This window comes from Malaya genurostris, chromosome 1 (assembly GCF_030247185.1).
Source record: "Malaya genurostris strain Urasoe2022 chromosome 1, Malgen_1.1, whole genome shotgun sequence".
NCBI lineage: Eukaryota > Metazoa > Arthropoda > Insecta > Diptera > Culicidae > Malaya > Malaya genurostris.
The window spans coordinates 64376421-64401343 of NC_080570.1; the positions used below are offsets into that span (position 1 = coordinate 64376421).

A 24923-nucleotide genomic window follows, 5' to 3' on the forward strand; every position below is an offset into this window, starting at 1 on the left:
TACTACCACGACCACGTTTTAATGAACTCCACAATTCATCACGAAACCCAAATGTAAAATGCTTTGTCATTTCTGAGATGATCAAAATGTCGGAGACGTAGTTTTCAATTAGCAATCCATTAATCCATCCAGGGTATATCCATCAATAAATCTATGGAATTTTCCCAAAAAAATGACATCCCTGAGGCTAGGAAGTTTTTTAGAATAAGGGGCCCACAAAACATCTGCTCCGGGTGATTCACTGATCGCTGATGTGGTTTCTTTTGATAACGACTGATGTGCGGAAACTCGTGAGTTAATCTACTAAACTGAACCTGGAATTATGCTCAAATACCAATTGTATCGTTATCAGTATCAAATACTCAAGATAACAGATTCAAGTGTGTATAACAATATGACAATGGAGGTATTTTGAATGGAAAAAACATTTGAGATTAAAGCAACAGATATTTGGGTTGTTCCATGCTCAATTAAATAGTTTGTGTAAATAAAAAACCCGTTTTAATCCACCTAGTGGTACCTCATATCAATCGTACTATCATATATAATACTGTGGTATTCTTCAAAATAATTTTCTTCGATTCTTAAAAGAATAACCGAAATCGGTTTGTTTAACCGTCTACTGATAAAAACAATCAATTGGAAAACATTTGAGGTCGATTTAGAAAATTTTTTAAGGTTTTTCCCCATTTTCAGCTATGGTATACAATTTTTATTCCACCCTATATTTCCGGATCCCCATGAAATTCAGGAATTACGTATGGGACCACAGGACCTTTCATTTGAACCTAAGTTTGTGAAAATCGGTCGCGCCATCTATAAGAAAAGTTCGAACATATATTTTCTTTTTTTTGCACATTTTACTCCATAACTACCGAACCGGAAGTCGGATCCGAAAAATATTCAGGAATTTTTTATGGGACCTCAAAACCATTCATTTGAATCTAAGTTTGTGAAAATCGGTTCAGCCATCTCCGAGAAAAGTTAGTACAAAAAAACGTTACATACACACATACGCACATACACACACATACACACAGACATTTTGTGTACTCGAAGAACTGAGTCGAATGGTATATGACACTCGGCCCTTCGGGCCTCGGTTCAAAAGTCGGTTTTCACAGTGATTGCATAACCTTTCTATATGAGAAAGGCAAAAATATTGTCAATGCCCACAGTTACGATCAATAATCTTTAACAGCTTTAACACAATCAGAATCAGAACAAAATGACTCAAGTGGCACATTACCCTGGTTATTTGGAGGTTTGTGTTTAGTTATCAAAGTAAACCATCACTGTTACTGATTTCTAATTTTATGTTTCAAAACCGAATACTCTATATTTCAACACAACCTCAGGCAGTTTCAATTAGGTTTTGCACGAGCATGACATAACCTTACAAAAATGAACAAAATTAACTAATTTTGACAGCTTGATGCTTTGTTTATGTGTTCATTCTAATTAGGTTTTACACGAACAACAGGTTATGTCCTCACTAAATGAACAGAATGAACTTTTTTTGGCAGTTGCTGGTGGTTTGTTTACAGTTTAAAAGTTCATCAGAGGTTCATCGTTCGAATTTAAAAATTGCAAGTCGCCTCACACTAAACAGATTTATACAAATATCGCTCTTTGATGCTGGAAGCACATACAGGGCAACCTTTGTAGTTCTTTTCACTGTGGAACACGTTTGTAATAGGCACTCTTTCGTCATTTTTCAATTTTTAATTTTCAGTCGCAAAACAAAACAATCCACCACAGCTGTCAAAGATGAACTTGATTCATCGGCAGTTCATTTGTGTCGTAATCGTGTGAAACCTAATTAGGTTTTTTTTCGGTCACTGCAACCTCAATCGGATGAACGCATTTTGACAGTTCAGCGGTACTGTTTGTAAACAGAGTTTTTTTTGTTTGTCTGTTGACAAACGGATGAGACCGTTCACGGTTCAACTGTCAAGGATGAATTCTTGTTCTATTGTGACGACACAATAAAAAATCTAATTTGAATACGTGTTAATAGATATGTAAATAAATCACTGATAGCTGTCAAAAGATGAACTTGATTCATTGGCAGTTCATTCGTGTCGTTATCGTGAAAAACTTAATTGAATGAACAAGGCATACTTCCATTCAAACGACGATAACGACGTTCCACACTCTTAGAAAAAATTAAATTTACACATGATTTCCCAAGTAGCACACGTTATTACACTTCAACTTATATGACACAAATTCATGAAACAAGTAGAAGACTTTGCAACGTGCATTATAACTGCTATATAACTTGAAAAGCGTAAGAGGCGGAGCTTGTGCGGCTTACCAAGGGTTGCCAAACAACTTCTCAGGTAACGAACATTTGATTTGATTCAGCTCGCACATCAATCACAATGAAACAAAAAATATAAGCTCATGTCAAGTTACAATTTGATGATGTTTTTCCTATTCAACATGTACAACTAAAAATTGGCATGCGATAATCAGAGTTAAAATATAGAGTTCAATCCTTTTTAAACTCACTATGTCTACTCAAAATTTTAGTGCTATTCGATATTTATGGTGAAGTTGATCATTCATACTTATTGAAAACGTGCGCGCCTTCGATATTTTGGGTTTCGGAACATCGACATACAAAATATTATTCATGTTTTTATACCCGTCATATGAAATTTAGAGCTAAAATGTTGAAATGTGTTTAGATAAAACTTTTTTGTGAGTAATATTAGTTTTTCATAAACCAAAGTTAAAACAGTTGACTAATCGCAATAATTAAAAATTGCATTTTTTTAATTTTATGAATATTTCATTCCCTTGTTATTATGGTAGCCAATTCCTTAAGCTTTTCCATGCATACACTGCCGTGACAAAGTGTAGAAATATTCTCTCTGGTAGAGAGAATGTACTTCCCAAAACGAAACAAGTTTGCTTCGCACATGTACCGGTAAAAATTTTAACTATAGCCAATATTTTTAAACTGAAGGAATTTTCTACTTATTCTACTTATTGATTAATTATAATTGTTCGGGATAATGTACGGAAGCTTTCAACCGACACTGTAATTGTGTTTCTTTGTTGCATCACAACGAATACGGTAACCGACATGAAATCAATACTTAACTTTGTCTTGTAGTGTGTCATTTTTTCATTGTCGCATTTTGTTACGGTGACCAGTTGGCGACTAAAAACAGTCAATGCGAGCACGTCGTAAGAGTTAGATTTTCGAAAAGTTACGAAGTCAATTCGTAACATTATTTTGACTTCATTGTCTCCATCATAATACGTCTTGTTTCGTCGTGTTTGTCATGCGACCATTATGCAGCATATGTTTTATTTTAATTTTTTTATGAACAAGTTACAAGTGCTACTTGGGATTTCAAACCAAGCATGCATCTTTCACAGACCTCTAATGAAATTTACCGAAAAATAGTAACGCTTTGCACATTAGGAACTTTGTATATTTGAGGATTTTTTTGTGAATTTCGCCGAACGTCAGTATTGAGTGATGAACTAGTCAGTAGAATTGTGAGAGATCGAAATTCTGTGCAACTCTACCGATCTTTCAGACTTTCGCTGAATGTTCAGCTGTTTGAAAACCAGTAAAACGTTACTGACATCCGTAAAAATATTGTGGTCAATTCTTTCTAACAAAATATATCAATTCTTTCTAACAAAATATATACAATCATTCTTTCTAGCAAAATATATACACTCAAATAAGGATTGTATATTCAATCAAAATAGGATTGCAGCGACATAGAACAGAACTTTTGCGAAATTCCAATCATGGACGCTTGATGTTTTTGAATAAAAATATCTACGCCTTCAGTGACTGTGACGATCTCCGATTTCGAAGCATTCAATACGAAGTTTCCTCTGTTCTTTCCTAAATTGAAAGTATTAGGGTAAGGGGTCCCTATTTCATCTCATTTGTAAGGACGTTACCTTAAAATCCTGATTTAGCCACTGAAATCACTATTATTTTTTCATATTTCTGCTTAATTCGCCTTGCTCCACATTAGGAATTAATTCACATTCCTTGGAAATTAAAATAATATTCAAAAAATTAGCTAAAAACACTTCTAATATGTTCACTACTCTGCTCCTAATTTCATCTCAAAGATTTTATATTTTATTAAATGAAAAAAAAAAACGATCATCGAATTATTTGACACCATTTATTCCAATGGAAAAGTGTGATAATAGCTTAAATAATAATTTTAAAACATTTCACAGTTATTTCAGGTACGTTGTAAGATATTATTCAAATTCAAAGTAAAGACGTGAAGGGATGAGATGGGAAAATGGAGCTCAGATGAAATAAGGATCCGTTACCCTATATGAAATCGGACGAATATGAGAATATCGAGTTTTGGTGGATGAAGTGGAAGATACAATACAGATACGTATTCCGACTGTGATTTACCATTATCATCAATGTATCAACCCCGGCTGCTGTCAAATGTATGGATTTGAATTCAGTGCTGGAAACTGCTGACATTTTTTTTTGAATGTCGTGTGCTGGAAACTTTCATGTTGCCTACTATTCGGGCAGTCACACATGAATGTCGCGCGAACCATACAGTTGAAAGTCGCATGTGACAGTCATAAAGTACAAGAATATAATAAATTTTGTACTCTGAAGACTTACTTTTTTATTCAATTACTACTTACATTTTTTTTCAATAATTGAAAATTTGCGCTGGTTGACAACCCTATGCATCTAGTAAATGTTTAAATGTTGTGATTTTCGATTAATTTTCACTTCTTTGTCCACTTCCGGTGAAACTCTCAACGGGTGAGCACGTTGCATCGTGTTAGTCCGGGGAAAATTCGAGTATTTCGCAAGAAAGAAAGGATTTTCAGCCGTACTTTGACGATTCGACGCAGCCACACAGCGAGATTTTCGCTTGTAGTCAAGTGAAAAGAAAGTCCACTGGACTATAAACGAAAATTAACTGGCAATATAGCCTTAGTTGCTGTGCCATCAATTCGGCGTCATCTCAAGTGAGGTGACGCCAACCAGAAAGGAAGAAGAAGAAGAAGAACTTCTTTGTCCATTCAATTCATGTTTGAAATTTTTTTAAAAATTGAGAATTTTCGTTGATTGACAACCCTAACTCGCGCATTCTCATTGACATTGACGTTCTCCTTTTGCAATAATAGTATGAAATTTGACCATTTCATGGAACAGTATCGAGATGAAAACTATCACTAATGACGCCGTTTTGAATTTTTTCATGAAAGTTTATTGCCAGAAATGGAATTCGCACCGAAAACAAAGTGGAGCTGATTCTATTCAGGACTATCATTCTTTCGTTACATTCATCGTCCAACACGAGTAAGACTGTCGCCACTAGATTCATGATGCGCTCGCTCATGACTGTTACATGCGACTTTCAACTGTATTATACGCGCGACATTCACATGTGACTGCCCGAATAGTAGACAACATGAAATTTTCCAGCACACGACATTCAAAGTAAACATCTACAGTTTTAGGTACCAACATAGGAATTTCACTTAAAACTGTCACGTGAAGGGACCGTTTCCAGCACTGGATTTGACAGCAATTGGGGTTGTGATTACTATCTCACTTTCTGCAAGAAATTATTGAATGTTTAGCAGTGACATACGACAAAGTTTTTTCTAAGCTAAGAAGTTAATGGGCGATTTAACGTTGTGTTTTACAGCTATAGGCATACGTTTGCGAGGAAGATGATTGCAATTTTATCTGTCAAAATGCAAGAGAAATCAATTTACACTTGTAAAATCATTTATAATTTATTCACAACGTAATTTAATCAAGCGAAAAATTAATTTTAATTGGAGAAAAGTCATTTTCCACCTCTCCCATTTTTGCAGCACCAAAGATTCTATTTCAAACAATGAAAACTTTCAGTTCCGATTTTTAAGCAAGTATAAAATGTTATGTTGATCATTTTCAAATGATTTTATTCGTCGCGTAAATTATGGAATGTTACTTGAAGGACCGTGTAGATGCGCAAACCTAACCAAATATGCGATATTATAATGAGAAATAGTCTTCCATCGCCTTTTGATCATGTTATTAAATCAAAAAATGATAGCACGAAATATAAGAAAATCATTTTTCTTACATTTTCAAACCGTTCTTGTAAAAGATTCTTAAATTCTACAATATAATTGAAATTATATGATTTTACCAAAAAAAAACCTGTGTAAAATTCAATCATCATCCTAAGAAAGGCCTAAAGAATGAAACTTAGATGGCGCATCAGGTAAAATTAATTTTGCGTTAAATTGCCAATATTTATCTTTTATTCACTGAGCCAAATATCACGTAGAAGTTATCTGAACAAACATATAATATTTTTCCATGTAGCTTTACATATAACTTCTAAATGCGAATCACTCAGATTCATGAAAGATGAATCTGATAGCATTCATTGGAACAAACACATAAATTTCATATGAAATATTAATAAAACTTAATGTTTTTTTTCAATATTGGTTATGTAAAATTGCATTGAAAGCTATAGAGATTTGGCATAAATTTTAAGTGTAACACCAAATAGTTACTCTTGTGCGAATATTAATTGTCATGTGATATTTAAATAATTCCCAATTAAATTGTTTTAACCTTTTTTTAATGCATTCGTCTTTATTGTAGTCAAGCAAACTTATAATGTTCATACTTAGAACAATGGCATATATAACATCATCTTGTTCAAAACTAACTTCATAATTTTGAACAGGTCGATATTAGAAGTAGAAGACACTTCACATTCTAAGCCAGAAACTATAGACAGAAAAATGATTTCTTTAAAAACCAAATTGCGAAAAAATATTATTGAAACAGTATAATTAGCACAAATCGTAAATTGCGATTCCTCCAATCATTACCGTATTTGTAAATCGTCTTAAGCTCATTAATGATTCAAAATCGTTGAAATAACACAGTTATTTACTCTGAAAATACTCTGAAATTATCGAGAGATTTAGTTACATATATTTCATCTTACATTTTTATTGACTACACTTCTTACTGCTAGCAGAGATTCTTTGTACAAATCCAAATCTACAAGCAAATAATCCTTAAAACGCGCCATATTGAAAGTGCTTGACTTGAAACGCTACTGCTTTTTTCATATGTGAAAAACACATAACATTTATTAGACCGAATAGATAGATTAATTTAAATAAAATCGTATGCATATGCATTCGTTCTATCATATTGGTGATAGAATATTATCGACGTGTTACAATGAATGTTATGTGTTTCGCATATAACTTTTAATGGATACACATTCAGACAACTGAACAGTCATGAAACACAAAACGTGGCTAAAACATTTCCACTGGAACTGTAACATTATTTAAGTAGTGCCACTATCTAATTGAAAACTCAAACGTGCTTGGACTGTAATTCATTATAAAAAATGGTGTGCGATAAATTTGATAATACTAGCACTTTGCTATGATAGAAATTACATACCAGCCTCACAGAGGTTTACAGCAAGTGCGCTTAATAGGGTTCAGTGATACTATCATAAATGGACTCTATACACAATTAAGATGAGTTATCGCAGGAAACTGGCACTCTAAAACAACACTATCTTAAACAACCAGTTTCGCCCGACTCTCAGTGGTGATCTGTACTCGTAGCGAAATGTATTTTGTTCGATAAATGCGTCGATAGGTGGAAACGGTGCCATCTATCGGAACCTTTGTTCCGATCCGACCGGTCGAATCACCACTTCGTCTCAGACGCAGTGATTTCAATTGACATCCCGCAGTAATTGAATTACGACAAGGATGACAAGCTGTAGCAGTCAATGACAGGTCTCTTGTTAGTCGATTATAGCCATCCAACGGCAGTACGCATAGCAGCGCGGCTGATAATATGATTCTGGGTTAGAAAAATTTGTACATCTCAATCGAATTCAATTATTCTGTATTCTTTCAGAATGAGGATCCATTTGAAATTTCCAATCTAGTTTATTATAGTTGAGATAGAGGCAAAGATTTGCTTTATCCCCGTATTATACCGAATACACCTCTCGTGATTACTGAGTGAGATTTGTGCTTTGTTGGCGGTCTAGTCATTTGGAATCCACCCGTTTTAGGACCAATTAAGCGATCCCAAATAACTGTACGATATTTTATTCTATTGAAATGATCTTTTGTAGAATGGTTCCACTGGAAAATACAATTTATTTCGAATTAAAAATTTTGTAATTTTTTTATCTGACTGAAATTCATTCGTAAGCATTCATTATGGCCAAAAAGGACAATTTTCTTCTTCGGATTGTTATTTGACAATTTACGTCATCTGTTTGACGATTTTAAGGCGAATGAGTTATGTCAGAGACATAACCGGAATGGCTTCAATACGAATAAAACTGACACGCTGCCTTCTAACTGTTGAGTGACTTTATTTGTAAGGAGTGTATCGAAAATAAGCTATCCACAAATTTTTTTTTTCAAATTATGATAAAAACGATATTTTATTCGAACTAAAAATTGATCCTTTATTGTTCCAGGTTAAACTTGAGCATGATGAAAATCGGATGAAATTTAAGTTATTCCTTCACGAATTTTTGAACTTTTGATCGAACGCTCTTCAACAAGTTCCGGACAAGTGTTGCATCGCTTTTTTTTGGATGCTTGAGCCCAATTTTTTTTAAACTCCTCCATGTTCCCAGCTGCCTTACTAGTCTTCTTGAAGACCCTCTTCACGATTGCCCAGTAACGTTCGATGGGTCGAAGCTAAGGGCAATTTGGTGGATTGACATTTTTCTCAACGAAATTTATACCTTTTTCCGAAAGCCAATTGAGAGTGGTTTTGGCATAGTGAGCCGACGCTAAATCCGACCAAAACGGTTGAGGTGTACTATGCTTCTCATATAAAGGCGGCAATCTCTTCTGGAGACACTCAGATCGATAGATTTCTGCATTTATAGTTCCGGTAGTGTCAAAAATTGTGACTTCAAACCACAGGAACATATTGCTTGCCATACTAGCACCTTTCGGCCGAATTTCTTCACTTGAATCGACCTGTCCGCATTGCTCAAGTCTTACCCTACGACGACAGTAAAGTATTGTGGACCTGGAAGGGTTTTTGAGTCCTCCTTTACATAAGTCTCATTCATCGTCCATCAATGCGCATGCATCCGGATACTGCAAAAGACGCGAATACAATTTCCGAGCCCTTGTTGCTGCTCGCTTCTTCTGTTCTACACTTTGTTTCGAAATTTTCTGCTTCTTGTAGGTCTTCAGGTGATTTCGCCTCTTGATACGCAGGATCATTCCGACACTCGTTCCTGTTTTTTTTGGCCAGATCACGTATTGACATTGACTTGTTCTTCATGATTAGAAATACCACTTTCTGGTCCAATTTCGGGTCGGAAGAACCGGGGTTTCTGCCTCTTCCTGGTAGCTCACCCAAAGAATAGTGTTCCCCAAACTTATTAATGACGGTTTTAACACCAATTTTCACTTCCTCGCGTATTGAAAGCGACATTTTAAAAACGCAGAACTTCAACCGCACAAACAAGTAAAAAAACGAAAGCTGACAGCCAAACGTACAGCATGCTGTGATCTGAGCATAAAAACCATCACAAATACATGCGTACAACACAAATGTATGTGGATAGCTTATTTTCGATACACTCCTTAGTTTTAAATGTGATCAAATTTTGTAAGTATGCCATGACCAAAGAAGACAGTTTGCATCATCATTGAACCATTTCTACTCAAATCTTATTTTTCAAATGCGTATATATTTTTTTGTCTTTCTTATATAGAAAGGCTACACAATCACTGTGAAAAACGACTTTTGAACCGAGGCCTGGAGGGCCAAATATCATATACCTTTCGACTCAGTTCGACGAACTGAGCAAATGTCTGTGTGTATGTGACAAATAATGTCACTCGGATTTTCTCAGAGATGGCTGAACCGATTCTTACAAACTCAGATTCAAATGAAAGGTCTTACGGTCCCATAGATTGAATTTTTATTGAATTTTATGCCAATCACGTTCGGAATTACAGGGTTTTATGCACCAAAAAATGAAAAAAAATATTGTCACTCACTTCTCTCAGATATGGCGAGACCGATTTTCAAAAATTTAGATTCAAACAAAAGGTCTTATGGTCCCATAGATTGCTACTCAGTTTGATCTTTACCCGACTTCTGGTTCCGGAATTACAAGGCAATATGTGCAAATCTATGAGAAAATACACATTCATTTTTATTGAAAATTTGTTAGCCGATTTTTACAAACTAAGATGCAAATGGAAGATCTTGAAGTTCTTTTAAAAGTCCCCGAAAAGATTATCCAGATCCGACTTCCGGTTCCGGTATTGCAGTGTTCAATTCCATGAGCATTTTTTCCACAAGCGATGGCGGAACGAGGTGCACATTTTTATAAAATTTACTGGTAAATTCATCTAGTTGGCAGACCTAGTTAGTTGGTAGATATATAAATCTACTTTGGGACTACTAGTGCCCCGTTTCCGATTCCGAAGGCACCGGTAATAGTGAAGAAAAGCTCCAAAAACGGAACTCACTTCGATTTCTCAGCAACGGTTCAACCGATTTCCACAATTCATTATTCAAATTAAAGCTCTCAGTGTCTTAAAAAATATTGTGCAGTTTCATCCAGATCCGACTTGCGGTTCCGAAATTATAGGGCAATGTGTATCAAAACTTTCAAACTGTCATACAAAATAATGCAAAATCGATACACAACGGTACGTGCTGGTACGGAAGAAGAAGAAGAAGAAAACGCACCCGCCTAGCACACAGCGTGCTTTGTTCAATTTTGTATAGCGTGCAGAGTTGCCACTTTTAAATATAAATTAACTTGACATAACTGTTAACTGGAAAGGTGGCGGTAGTTTATACCAAAGAAAGTTTTTGATTTTGTTCAAGTTTTAGAGAAAAATCTTGAAATCTTCTAATGATGAGTGGATGCAGTGGGCTGGCCAAATAACGGAGTTTATCCAGCGGTTTATCGGAGCCGTTATGGATACATTAGCCATTTTAGAAGATTGCAGAAGTTTTTACGGAGGAAGTCAAAGGCCAGGGGTATCATTTGTACGAAAAACTCTTCGTTTCGAGTTGCATAATGCGACCACAGTATTCGAATATCATCGATTTTCTATAAATTCTTGAACCAATAATTTTAAAATGTTCGAACATTTACATACTCTATTTTGTTTACGCTTCGTCTTTGACTCCTCAATTTACAGAACCCTTTTTATTTTACACCGTCTTACTGATGAGTCGAAGACGAATAGTAAACAAAATTTAAAAAAAGCACAAAATTAGGCTAACCACTGAATGAACAAACATGAATCGCCCGGTATTAGTCGAAAAAATGTTTTCGTTTGGCTTTCAGTTAAGACATTGCACTTCGGTGCAAAACAAAAACTGCTCTACAAATAGCAGGAACTTGTTTATCGATTTATGTTGAACTGATAGGTAGAATAACAGTTCAACATAAACTGTTATGCACTGATGAGTCAAAGACGAAATGTAAACAAAATTTACAGACTTACTTAGAGCAGCCTACGCCAGGTAAATTTAGTAACCTTCGTTATTTTAGCAAAGATTTTCATAAATTTATAACCAAACTTTATGAATCAGTATCATATTGATAATTTTCCTCTGCTTGAACTGATTGATTATTATCTATTCGTTGAATCAGCATCCTTACAGAAAGAGATGAGAACGAATGTAACATTATCACCTGGTGGATTGCCCGAAGCCAATCAAACCGGGTGCCGCACAATATGCATCGTTTTATGATAGGCTGTCATTGAGTGCCACCAACGCACGTTAGCATTTTATCGTCATCAGCAATAGGGTAATTGTTCCGATATTAATTTTTATGTACAGTAAGTAACAACATTTCACTTATTACTAGCGTTTAATTAGCTATCTAAATCAAGTCTGAAGTCCATGAAAGCAACATTATCGCGATTACAAATGCTGCTTTAACTTGTGCATTCAAGTAAACGGAATGAAGGCCAAAGATGAATATAGAACCTATTCTCCTATATTTGCATCTATCGTATCTAGTGCGTGCGAAAATGGGCTCTCGACGATGACACTTCAATCCCATTTTCCATAGCAGGATGGCATTAAGTGCACTGCGGTATATGTGAAGATGAAATTTCTTCGGCTGAACGTTACACGTTACAATAAGCCGTTTTATGCCATCATAGACCAGGAATCTGTCAACGTAGACAACTAGAAAGAGGACCAACGTATCAACCAACGTAACACAGAATTAATTAGAAACGGGTCACTACCAATTTGTAATTCAGTTCATAAATTCTCACCAACGTCGTTCCGGTGCGCGGAAACACTCCATCTCCAGGCTCTGTAGCCGGCTTTCATGGGTCATACAGACAAGTTGTGTGGTGTTGCTAGCAAATCGTGTTTGATAGACATAACTTAGATAACTATCCACGGTCTGCGGTCAAGCAGGTTGTTTTCGTTCGTATCTGAAGCGTATGCACTCTGATGATGAGTACATACCTAAAGAGGACCGAAAGCAATGACGATAGGCGCATAAATTATACGGCGTAACTCTCTTCAGGTCAGCCGATGTGTTTCACGAATTTCCCGAAGCAATCGCTTCGGACCAGGGTCACCAGAAAAATTCTAGAGCGGGGCAATGGATGGTACAAATTGCTTCTGCATCTGGGCCGGGACGAAATATCCTGGTGTTTTCGTTGCACAGGTATAGTTTCCCGATCCATGTTAATTAACTTTGCCAGCTGTTTGTTCTCTACCGGCCAGGAAATTGCCTTCCCCGCGGACACACACTAACAAAGGTATTTCACCAAATTTTCAATCTCAGATAATAAGTTTTGAGTAAATAGGAATCAGTGACTTTTATGGTTTTGTTTTTCGTTTTTTCAAATTTCAAAAACCACTATCAGCTAGCGAAAATATCAAAACAAAAATTATCACAATGTTTCCGTTTCCGTTGTAGTTTATTAAATGACAAACAAAATAATTAAAATAAAAGAGCAGTCCTCTTTTAATCAAACTTATGCAAAAATATTTCCAAACAGCAGCTTTTCATACTACCTTAATCAAAAAGTTCCCGGAATCACCACCATGTGGCGCTCTCAGTCACCTGATTAGTTTTTTTGAGGTTGCCACATCTGTCATTGATATTCTATAAAATTTTCAGCTTGATACCTGGACATTTGTAAAAGTTACGCTTTATTGAGTACTAGCTGAATTACCCGACGTTGCTCGGAAATGTTCCGTGAAGGCAAGGCCGCAAAACGATTCTAAAAATTGTCCTGCCTATCGAAATACTCTGAATGTAGCTAAATCCCGCAACCCGATTGAACAATACTCCGTACATGTTCAGATTACGTACGGGCACTGTCCCATCTCAGATCACAGCAATTTGACAGCATTCTCGTCAAATCGGGTCAGTTTATATATTTTTGGTGAAATCCGATCAATTTTACCTTACATTTCGCATGTTTGGGCCACTTGCTACACTCCCTATCTCCTGAAATAACATAATAATCTCCTTTGATACAAAAATAGTATCTGTATTTGTCAAGAAGCATCATTTCTCGTCTAATAAATTTTATACTGATCTTCCCTTTTCAGTGAACTTAGTACAATTCTCCTCCATGAGTTTTCTTATAATCACCTCTAAGTAGTGTAGAAAGTATCTGAGCTCGTCATAAAGTATCGATTCACACCTTTCGTACATTTTGCGTTGCATTCAAATTAACAATACAAATACTTTCTAGCACGACCTTGAAATTCCCTCTCTAGTTTTACCAAAAATGGCTGATAAAAATTGGTGTTCAAAACCCCCTCCTTGCCGTCTAGATCAGCCAAGCCGTCCCCTCCCCCTCTCGCTCTTCGACAAATAAGAAAAAATAACAATAAACACCCCTTCTTAGAGGTTCTTTCTACAAATTTCCTTCTTTTGATCATCTTTGCAATGAATATCTAAACTCGTGGAGCAAAATAAAAAAAAATATCTTCACAACCTCTGAATTGCAAAAAGTACCTGTACCAAGTTTGGGAATAATTAAATGTCTATTTTTGAAAAATTCGAAACATTTTGCCTCCAATTCTCCCTGTTAGCAATCAGAGATGGCAGGTCACCAGAGTGATACACGCTAGAGTCAGATTTTTGCCACACCGAGGATGACAAAAACGAAGCACCGCACAAAGAGGAAAGCCCACTTCTTCTCAGTGTCGAATAGACAGCATTTGAGTGTGTGCTTGTGGTTAAAGCAGCTGGCGCGAGTGAAACACATTCTCTTCGCATGAATCGCTCACACGCGCTCTCGTCTAAATACACCCAAGTGACCACTGGCGCATGATGGTGAGCGAACACTTCTGTGAACTTCAATTAATAGAGAGTAGATCTGGCCTTGCTATGAAAAATTTGCAAGGAAAACCGAAAATTTTGCGATAAATTGTTTTATTTTGCTGATTTTGCGTGTCCACGCTTCATCTACGAAAACCATACAGCAGAGTGCTCACCGGCGTGTACACCTCTGTGAAAGTATCTGCATCCACCTCAGAGAATTTATTAGCTAATGCTCTAGCACTTTGGTGCGATTCAGTGGAAGAGGTAAAAGGAAATAAACAAACGCACTCATGATGCGTGCACACTTTACACAACAGTGGTGTATAAATGTGAAAGAGAAGAGCTCTCGTTGAAGTTGTCAGTGCGAGGGGAGAAATTTTGCTTGCTCTTCGTCACACAGAGGAGATAGACATCTCTGTTAGCAATCGTTCACTACACCCCCCTCCTTTAAATATCCTTATAGCAACATAGCAGCAGTAATAATAGCTTGAGCCAAGTTAGGTGTGAGGTGTGGTAATCTATTGAGTTGTTTCGGAGTTAACCACCCCCTGTCTCCCTCCTTAAAAATGCTCTTAGGATCAACTGATATCTGTTTAATATCTATACTGTATCGTTTTTTTTTTGAAAATTCAATCGACTTCACATTAAACCTTCTTTTTTAGAGACCTCATTATATCAACTCCCCTCAAATACCCTTAAGACCATATTTGAGTTTTTCGAAAAGTATGGATGGTCATCAAAAATTATCGATTCTCTTTATATTATACAAAAATGATCATTGCCCTCTTCCATGTTAAAGGCATTTGCTACACACTCTCCCCCCTGAAAATGTCCAGCAAGAAGTATCTGTGGCTAGTTTGATAGCAATCCGTTCAGTAGTTTCAGAGTTATGCCGTTACAAATATGACCCCTCCATCCTCCCTTATTAAAGGCACTGGTTACATTCACCCTCCATATAGTCATATCTAAGGTATGCAAAATGTCTCTATGGTCTTAAAAAAAGTATCAATTCTCGTCAAATTCTATGAATTTTTCATGACTCCCCAATGTTATTGACACTTGCTACGCTCCCTCCTCCCATAAAAATACGCTTATGACCATCTCTGAAAAGCAAGAAGTACATGTGCCAAGTTTGATAGCAATCCGTTCAGTGATTGCGCAGTTTTGCCATTACGAACATTACACCCCCCTTTTTAAAGGGACTTGCTACATCCATCCCCCATATAATCGTATCTAATATATGGAAAATGTTTCTATGGTCTCTAAACGTATCGATTCTTGTCAAGTTATATGAATTTTTCCATGACCCCTACTTGTTTATGACACTTGCTACGCTCCCTCCCCAATAAAAATACTCCTCAAACCCTCTCTGAAAGCAAGAAGTACCTGTGCCAAGTTTGGTGACACTCCGTTCAGTAGTTTCGGAGTTATGCCGTTTTAAACATTACACCCTCCCTTTTAAAGGCACTTGCTACATGCACCCTCCGTATAATCATATCTAAGGTATGCAAAATGTTTCTATGGTCCATAAAACGTAGCGATTTTTGTCAAGTTATATGAATTTTTCCATGAACAAAATCCCCCCCCCCCCTTTTTATGACACTTGATACGCTCCCTCCCCTATAATAATACTCCTTAAACCATCTCAGAAATTCAAGAAGTACCTGTGCCAAGTTTGGTGGCAATCCGTTTAGTAGTTCCAAAGTTATGGCGTTACAAACATACAAACTTACATCCATTTTTATAAATAGATATCTGCGATTGTGCGTGTCCTCGATTTTGTACAAATTTCAAAGTGGAATTGAATTTGCTACAACGAGCTTGCAGACATGATTTTCAAGGTCGAATCTGACCTAACATTCATCCAACGGATTATTACTGGAGGCGAGACTTGGATTTACGAGTATGACACGAAATCTAGACATCAAGCGAGTGAATGGCGTACACCGAATGAGCCGCGACCGAAAAAATCACGTCGTTTTCAGTCAAAAAAGAAGGCGATGCTTTCATTGATTACAAGGGTGTTGTGCATCATAAGTACCTTCCACAAGGCCAGACCGTCAACAAGGAGTATTATTTGGGCGTTATGAAACGTTTGCGTGAATCAATTCGCCGAAAAAAAAATCTTGCAACACGATGACGCACCATCACACAATGCCATCGTTATCTGTGACAATTTGGCTACAAACAAAACGAATATCTTTCAGGAACCACCAAATCCACCTGATTTGGCTCCCTGCGACTTTTTCCTATTCGTTCAACTCAAGACTTCTCACATTATCGGTTTTTTAGGGATCATCATTTTTGAGATCACAACAGTTTACGATCTCCTGAAATAGATAGGAATGGATGTATGAAAATCCAATTTTTCAATGGCTTTAATCGATAGATGTATTACAAATTGTTTAAAGTCGAACTTAAAGTAATTTCAAAGTCTTAAAAACGAACTTCAAAGTCTTAAAAATGAACTTCAAAACAAATTGGCTCAAATGGCACGTTCCCCTTGATATTTGACTGAAATATCAATAGGAACATGCCATTTGAGCCAATTTGTTCTGATTCCATACCACGTCGCGCCTAAATTTTGGAGCGCATTTTCACGAAACCACCCGTTCACATGATTATAACAAAACTACTGAACCAACTGACACGATTTTATTTTTAAATTTTTTCCAGATCCAATCCCTGATTCCGGAGCTACGGGGTAAAATGACCTTAAAATGAAAAAGGGCACTCGATTTTCTCATAGATCGTTGAACTCTGAAACTTAAAGTGCTTTCGGAGATTCCGGAACTCAGGTTGCTCCGACGATTCATCACATTGGCTTGCAACTTTTACGTCCTCTACTCCGGTTTGTAACCGAAGTTTGTTGTACACGTTGTACAACTTTGCTTCCGCCGTTTTCCGATAGGTGGCTGTACCGGCTGAGGCTGGTTAAAATACATAGATGATAATGCCTTTAAAGTAAGTGTGTACAGTGCCTAACGAATTGTCATCGCCGTTTCAGTGACAGTTATTCTTGTTTTCGTATTATTCTCGCTCGAAAATCTCTGTTTATGTGCCCAATTCTCGCCATTTGCGGGAAGTTTTACTGTTCTGTTACAATTCGCAAAAGAATGCAGCTGAAGCGCATCGAATTCTCTCAGAAACTTGCGGTGATGCTGCTCTGAGTAAAAGAACGTGTCGGGAGTGATTTCAACGTTTTAAAAATGGTGATTTCGATGTCGAAGACAAACATGATGGTGGAAGAGAAAAAACCTTCAAAGATGAATAACAATTTACTACGAGCTTTTAAAACCGGGTGAAACCATCACAGAAATCGCTACCGAACGCAACTGATGCGCCTTAGTCGCGCGCTAAAAGAAAAGCGGCCACAGTATCAAAAGCGACATGGAAAATTCATCCTCCAACACGACAATGCTCGTCCTCACGTCGCAAAAGTGGTCAAAAATTACCTGGAAACGCTGAAATGAGAAGTCTTGCCCCACCCGCCGTATTCCCCAGATGTCGCTCCTTCTGACTTCCACCTATTCCGTTCGATGGCACACGGCCTGGCAGATCAACATTTTCAATCCTTCGAATAGTTGAAAAAATGGATTGCTTCATGGATAGCGTCAAAAAAGGATTCCTTTTTTCGAGCCGGGATCCGAAAATACTTTGAATAATACATCTGTAAGCACTTTTTCGCAATTAAGCTTTAAATTTTGGAAAAAAACGGCGGAAGCAAAGTTGTACACCTAATAAGTTAAATTCCGACTCGTGGCTGACGTTTCGTAATTTGCACAGCCAGAGTGGTTGATTGCTGGTGACCCCAATCCAATGGTGTCTTTAATTACTTATATTACTTGAAGATAACACCTATTATGTGAAGAGTTTTTTTTTTAAATTTGTTCGCTGTGCCGTCTAGCCAGCTAATTAAATTTTAACCACAATTTCACCATTCAAGTATAATTACTTCTGATATCATATTCAATGAGGTTATCATAATATTGGTTCATCATTATTTCATAGTAACAACAATATAACAATTGTCCTATGTAGTTAAATGTATTTTCGAATGATTTTCTTCTATATTTACTTAAGGAGTAAGGTCACCATGCGCGTCAAAAAATATACAATTTCAACGTTTTCCGGCAATATAGTGAAAGCTATCGAAATTTATTTTTCAGTGTTTAATCAAGTGTACTTCAACGTACAAAAAAAATTATTGTTACATAACTCCGATAGAAAATAGCCTCTTCATGACCAAGTTGCTGCGGCTAGTTTTCCGAGGGGTCTAAAACGGGCGAACCGGCTCTATCTTCAAATTTAAATCAGGAATAAGAACCAAAGTTCTTTTTTAAAGCATATATCATAAACTAGTATACCACGTGGGGGATTTCGAAAATACTAATATTTCGAAAAATTATAAGCATGTAAGTGGAAAGCTCCATTTTTACATGAACGTTTCATATTGTATTGTATGCAAAAAACGTATAGTATAAGTATACCTTCTTTATCCATCAGCATGTGGTTTTTGTGTTAATATTCTTCGTTGTGTTTAGTTTTCATGAAATTAATTAATTGTAATTAAACTTTTTGAACTGTAAGACGAATAAAAGATAGAAATTGTATATGAAAGCTTACAACTATTCATTTCAATCTAAACGTGTGACAATCGATTAAGCATTCCATGAGATGTAGCAGTGAGTTCGTCTTTATAATTTTGGTAATTACTTATGGTACTTCCAGAAAAGGTATTCAGAGACCAGCATGAATCAAAATCGTATGTCCATGAATTAGTATGACGAATAAATTGAAAATTGAACTGCCCTGCACTGATGAGTCAAAGCCGTAACGTAAAAATAATAAAAACGGTTATGTGCCATAGCACAAAATTTGGCTAACCCCTACCTACATCCTACATCGGTCAGAAATAGTCGAAAACACGTTTTCGTTCGGCACGTCAGAAGAGACATTTCACTCCGTTTCAAAACGTTCAAAGTGTTCTGTAAGTAGCAGAAATTTTACGTCTGCTTAGCGGTTCAAATTGAACTGCTGAGTTTAGCACTAAGCAGTTCAATTTGAACTGCTCTGCACTGATGAGTCAAAGACGGAACGTAAAAATAATAAAAACGGTTATGTGCCCTAGCACAAATTTGGCTAACCCCAAAATGCAATTGAAACAGTTTTGAGTCCAACTTTGAAGAGTTTTTGGTATCGTCATTTTCTATGACGGTTTGAATTATGAAAACTCATCACCCTGTACGTTCAAAATTGGAAGTCGGAGTCGGATAAAATTCACAAATTTTGTATGGAACCATAAGTTAATATTGAATTAAATTTTTGTTTATTGAATTCGTTTTGGCCTTCTTTTAGCTTCTCTATTCTCGATACTTTCGGACACGGAATTCGGAAATCGCTGTAGTCGAAATCAGTTAAATTCGCCTAATTGATCATTAGATTCGAAACTTTTGAAAATCAGCCATTTTAGAGAAATCGTACTGCGTTCCACATAATTTTTTTTGGCACCTTCCGGGATCGAAAACCGAATACCAAATAAATTTATTTGGTCGTCGCCTATCAAAATCTGTGAACCCGATAAATTTACGTGCAATTTTTACACTAATTAACCTGTATCTCCTGAACAGGAAGTCGGATATGATTCGAAAACAAGCAGTTTTTATTTGAATGTTAGATGGACGAAATCGGTTCAGCCAGTTCGAGGTTCGAGTGCTAAAATCGGAACGACATGAAAAAGAATGCTGCGCATAGTCTTTCAGGTGCTAAGAAACAATCTCATAAAACAGTATTGAAAATCGTGTTTCACTTTGCACCGAAACATCGCTTTATCATTCATTATTTATTTATTTATTTATTTATTTATTTATTTATTTATTTATTATTTATCATTACTCCTACTACTAGAATAAGGCGAAAAGTCGCTTACACCAAAATATCGATATCTCCGTTAAAAATTGACGGATTTTAGCAATCTATGGCTTGTTGGAAAGCTATTACCAAGCGAAATCTAAGTCTAAAAACATATTCTGTTTTCAAGGTCAATTGTGACAGATATTTTGACATAAAAATTCGCATAAAGACTGTTCCAGAAAGTATGGACTCAACCAAAAACCGCTGCCATTTCGCAATGGTTCAGAATCTGTCAATTTTTATGGCTGCGTCCTGTTGTTTACACTCTTCTCTAACCACTTGTGCAGTTGTTTATTCGTTTTCAATAGTTTGTTTCAAAATGCGTGGACTTTCAGCAGAACAACGTCGAAAAATTGTGTACAAATGGTGCACAGAACGCGGACTGTCACTGAGAAAGATAGCAAAAATGGAAGGAATAAGTGAAAAAGACGTGCGAAATGCAATCAGGAAGTTCAGTGAGGATAACACCTTTGAGGATAAACCGAAAACGGGTCGAAAAAAAGGTCCTACTAACCCTCAGTTGGATAAACGTATACTGAAGGCGTTCGAACCAAAGAAGGAGGTTTTAGTTCGAGATGTGGCCAACAAAGTGGGCACTTCGAAGTCAAATGTATAAGAAGCAGAAACAACCAAAACGTAGTCCGAAACAAGAAGCATCGATCAGGCCGAGGGTTCGAAAGCTGTACAATACGATTTTTGCTGGAAATTTAAACTGCATAATCATGGACGACGAAACCTACATGAAACTCGATTACAAATTCTTGCCGGGGCCACAATATTACACGGTGCTAGAGGGGGCAAGTGTTAAACCATTATAAAGTCGAAAAATTTGGTAAGAAAGCTATGATCTGGCAAGCAATTTGTAGTTGCGGTAAGATTTTGCTTCTTGCCACTACTCGAAATCAACGGTAGAATTGTATACTACCAAAAAATGTCACTTTCGTCCCAAAAGACATGAATCCACCAAATTGCCCACAACTTCGACCAATTGAGGAATTTCGGGCATTAACGAAGGCACATCTTAGGAAACATCCGAAGCCATTCAACAGTTCGAAAAAAATTGGAAAAAAGTGTCAAAACTTGTCGCCAAGAAGTCTGTACGAAATTTAATGAGGAACGTTCGCAAGAAGGTGCGCCAGCTAGTCTACAATGGCTAAGTAGCAAATGTTGAGAATAATATTCTGTTGTTGTAGTCTAATATTATCAGAATATCGAATAAAATTTGAATATCTAACACTTGTGAATTATTTACAGCGAAATCAAAGTGCGTCCATACTTTCTGGGACAGTCTTTAACTCAAAAAGTAAACATCCGATCTCAAACCCATTCAATAACGTTCAGGGTGACGGGAAGACCTTTCATTTGCGACTAGTTTGATCAAAATCGTACTGCCATCTCTGAGATCTCGACCTCTTTGTTGACAACACACATACACACACACTCATACACACATGGGGACATTTGCTCAGTTCGTCGAAGTGAATCGATTGGTATATAACATTCGGCCCTCCGGGCCTCGGAAAATTTTACTAAAGTTTGAACGAATTATTTACCTAGTTTTTATATAAATAAAAAAAGGTAAAACGTGCTTAATCCACCTCATTAATATTCATATTCAAAGTTATTCTTCTTTCTTTTGAATGATCAAAATAGTGATTCAAAACCGTTTCTTTTTGAACGGTTTGGAGTAAAAATTGAATTATTTTGATATCCTTATGTTGCGCTTTTCACTAAGCATAATTAAAACCACAAAACATCTATGATTGGCGTTGATTCATGTTTTCAAAACCGGATCTAGAAACGGCAATAGAAAAAGACGTATTCTTGTATTCTTCATTTCGATGAGAATATTCCGAAAATGAAAACTCACTGAACTGCAAGAAGTTTTTTTTTCACTCAAATGTTTAAAAACTCAACGCTTACTCTAATGTATGAACAAATGCGAGAGAACTCATGGCAACGAGTTTATTTTACTCAAATCCATACTCAAATTTTGAAATATTGTTCCAGTTTATGAATTTGAGTAATCGCAACTCAAACCATGAGTTATGTTCAAAGAGCGTGTAGTCGCAAATACTGATGAAAGGTAAACGAAAGGTCATACTGTGTAAGAAAATTTGTGAACAGAAACGTATGGAGCTATAATTTACCTGATTTCCTATTCTATGAAGCTGACAAGATTTGACAACTTGTACTGAAAGGGTTACTTATGTACACTGCTAAGCGGTTTAAATTAAACTGCTAGGTGCCAATGGCAGTTCAATTTCAACCCATCCAAACATGGAATGTTATGGAAATGGAAAAACAACTATGAGCTTTTTTCACAAAGTGTTTACTCAGTAACAAAAAAAACCCAAATGTTCATGATAGGACAAACTTCCAGAGTTAAAGCAATTGTTTACCAACAAGATAAATTCGAGAATTCGTTGTGTGGAGCTAAATATTGGAATACGATCGATTCAAAACTAAGCATACAAAGGACTTAATCCAGACGCGTACCCAGAAAAAAATTTCGGGGGGTGTTTCAGAACATGTTGATCAATTTCCATACAAATGGAACTTTTTATATAATTATTTGAAATTTTTTTATTGTGGAGTCGTTTGTTGAAAATTATTCATTTTATTTTTTACTTATTTGAAAAAAAGAGTTTACATAATATCATACTTTTTTGAGTTTCGGAGGGGGTTTGAACCCCTAAAACACCCCCCTGTATACGCGCCTGACTCAATCCCTTTAGTCTAGAAAAATTTCAATTTCAAATCTAGAGAATTACCTTCCCCTTTTCTGTAACAATGGAAACTACAAATCAATATCGAATAGCTCTAGCAACAATGTTATGTGAATTAATCGATATGCTCAAAATAGAATGGGTAATCAGGACTAGACATACTGAAAATGAAAAGTATCCAACAAGCTTTGCAGACAGGTTAGCAAAAATTTGACAATGAAAACTGAAAATTTAACACAAATGTCAAATAGGCGTGCTTCTCTTGGTACATGATGTTGATTGTTCAAAGTATACATTATTGGTTAATTTCAATTGTCAAAAATTTAAGAATAATTAAGCATGAAGCGCATTTCGAAATATGAGGCTCATACATTCTTCACGCTAGAAAATGCAATCTGTATCAATATAGATATTTGTTTCTTAGAAGTGAACACAAAAGAAACCACTAACCTTGATTTAACCAGCCGTTTAATTGATATCGATTTGTCGGTGGCAGCAATAAAAATCGTTTCTGTTGGAGCTGGTGAGCGAAATACTTATGAACTTGAGGTTAGTCGATGTGCCGCCGGCAAAGGAGCATAACAACAAATAGAAGAAAAAACGCCGTAGTGCCGGCGATTAGTGTGCACTTCGTTATGTTATTGCTATGGTTTATGTTTGCGGCAGCTGAGCTTGGGTTGTGTCTTTACTACACAGATTTGCTAGAACAAAACCACTTCCTTTGCCACCGGGCTGCGCTTTTGCAGCTAAAATTCTTCAAATTAACCTTTTTCTTACATTGCGTTACGCGCAATACACCTGTTGAATTATTAATTTTCAATCACAACACGCAAATTGCTCTTTCAACCACACGTAAACTTATATCTTTCCATTTTGCACAAGCCGATCAATAACACATGCTCTTGATGGCGATGGGCTATAATTTCAAGCGAATCACGTCGTACAACTACTCTATCGATCTAATGTTGGACAAACTACCCGAATGCCCAAGTAGTCATGCTATTGCGTTCCGTGACTACCTGTGAATAGTGATAATCGAGATATAGAAGTTACTCCACCCAGCTGTCTGCTGTGCACTGTCCGAGGTACCTGTCGATGACTGCTGCTTGAACCTTTTTACCGAAACGTCCGAGTTAGTTCACCGCCGTACTCATACTAAATGCGTCGCACAGACCACCAACAGCATCAGCATCGTTTGTTGAGTCAAAAACAACGACTGGTGAGCAGTGCCCGAGAGCAGACAGATACCACGAAACGAACACCCCCAGAACATCTCCACGACCCGACCCCACTGGCCCCTGAGCGGGCTATGCTTCGATGCGGGTGTAAATGCGGAATGGATAACGGACTACAGTCAGCACCCGCGCTGTACAGTTTGTTGTATCGCGGTAAGATTCGGCAAGATTGGAAATAGTTTATTCCATACTAGAATATAAACAAATCAAGATATTTTTGCATTTAATTCTTTCACAGTTAAACTTCAAAGATTGATGAAATGACCAAAAATAGTTTGTGATAAATTTAGAAAAGCAAAGAAACACTGTTGCAGAGAAATATTGCTCCCTGATATGATTGTGAAAAGTTGCGATTTTTTTAGAGTTATTGTTCAAAAAAATTCAAATGTTTCGTATAATACCTTATGATAAAAAAAGAACAGGAATTTTATTCAAAAACGTGATTAATCCACCTTTTTTATTATTATTTTTTATGGTTATTCTTGGGTGTTTTAGTTTTCATTACATTACTTTAATTATCGTCGTTTTAAACGGCAAATTGAGATTTTAATCACTCATTACCCTGTTATGTGGAAACTGCAAATTGTATCGAATTTCAATCTTAACGTGTGACAATCGATTGAACATTCGAGGTCGAAGTAAGTTTCACTTTAAAGTTTTTCGTCATTATTTATTCAGGAACTAGCATAACCCAAAAT

At 36.4% G+C, this 24923-nt stretch overlaps 1 protein-coding gene across 5 annotated transcripts in view; it reads right to left on the minus strand.

Moving 5' to 3' along the window:
• LOC131440292 (alpha-1,6-mannosyl-glycoprotein 2-beta-N-acetylglucosaminyltransferase) overlaps positions 1-24923 on the minus strand; it is a 231764-nt gene that overhangs the window by 192146 nt on the left and 14695 nt on the right. Inside the window, exons 1-2 of one of the 5 annotated variants that reach the window (XM_058611427.1) lie at positions 24080-24192; positions 23441-24009 (exon numbers count right to left, since the gene is read on the minus strand). The exons of 1 other annotated variant lie outside the window; for it this stretch is intronic. The gene's annotated coding sequence lies outside the window, so the exon portion shown is untranslated. Of the gene's footprint in view, positions 1-23440; positions 24193-24923 lie in introns of those variants that run through there. 3 more of the 5 variants (XM_058611425.1, XM_058611428.1, XM_058611429.1) reach the window with 3 other exon arrangements.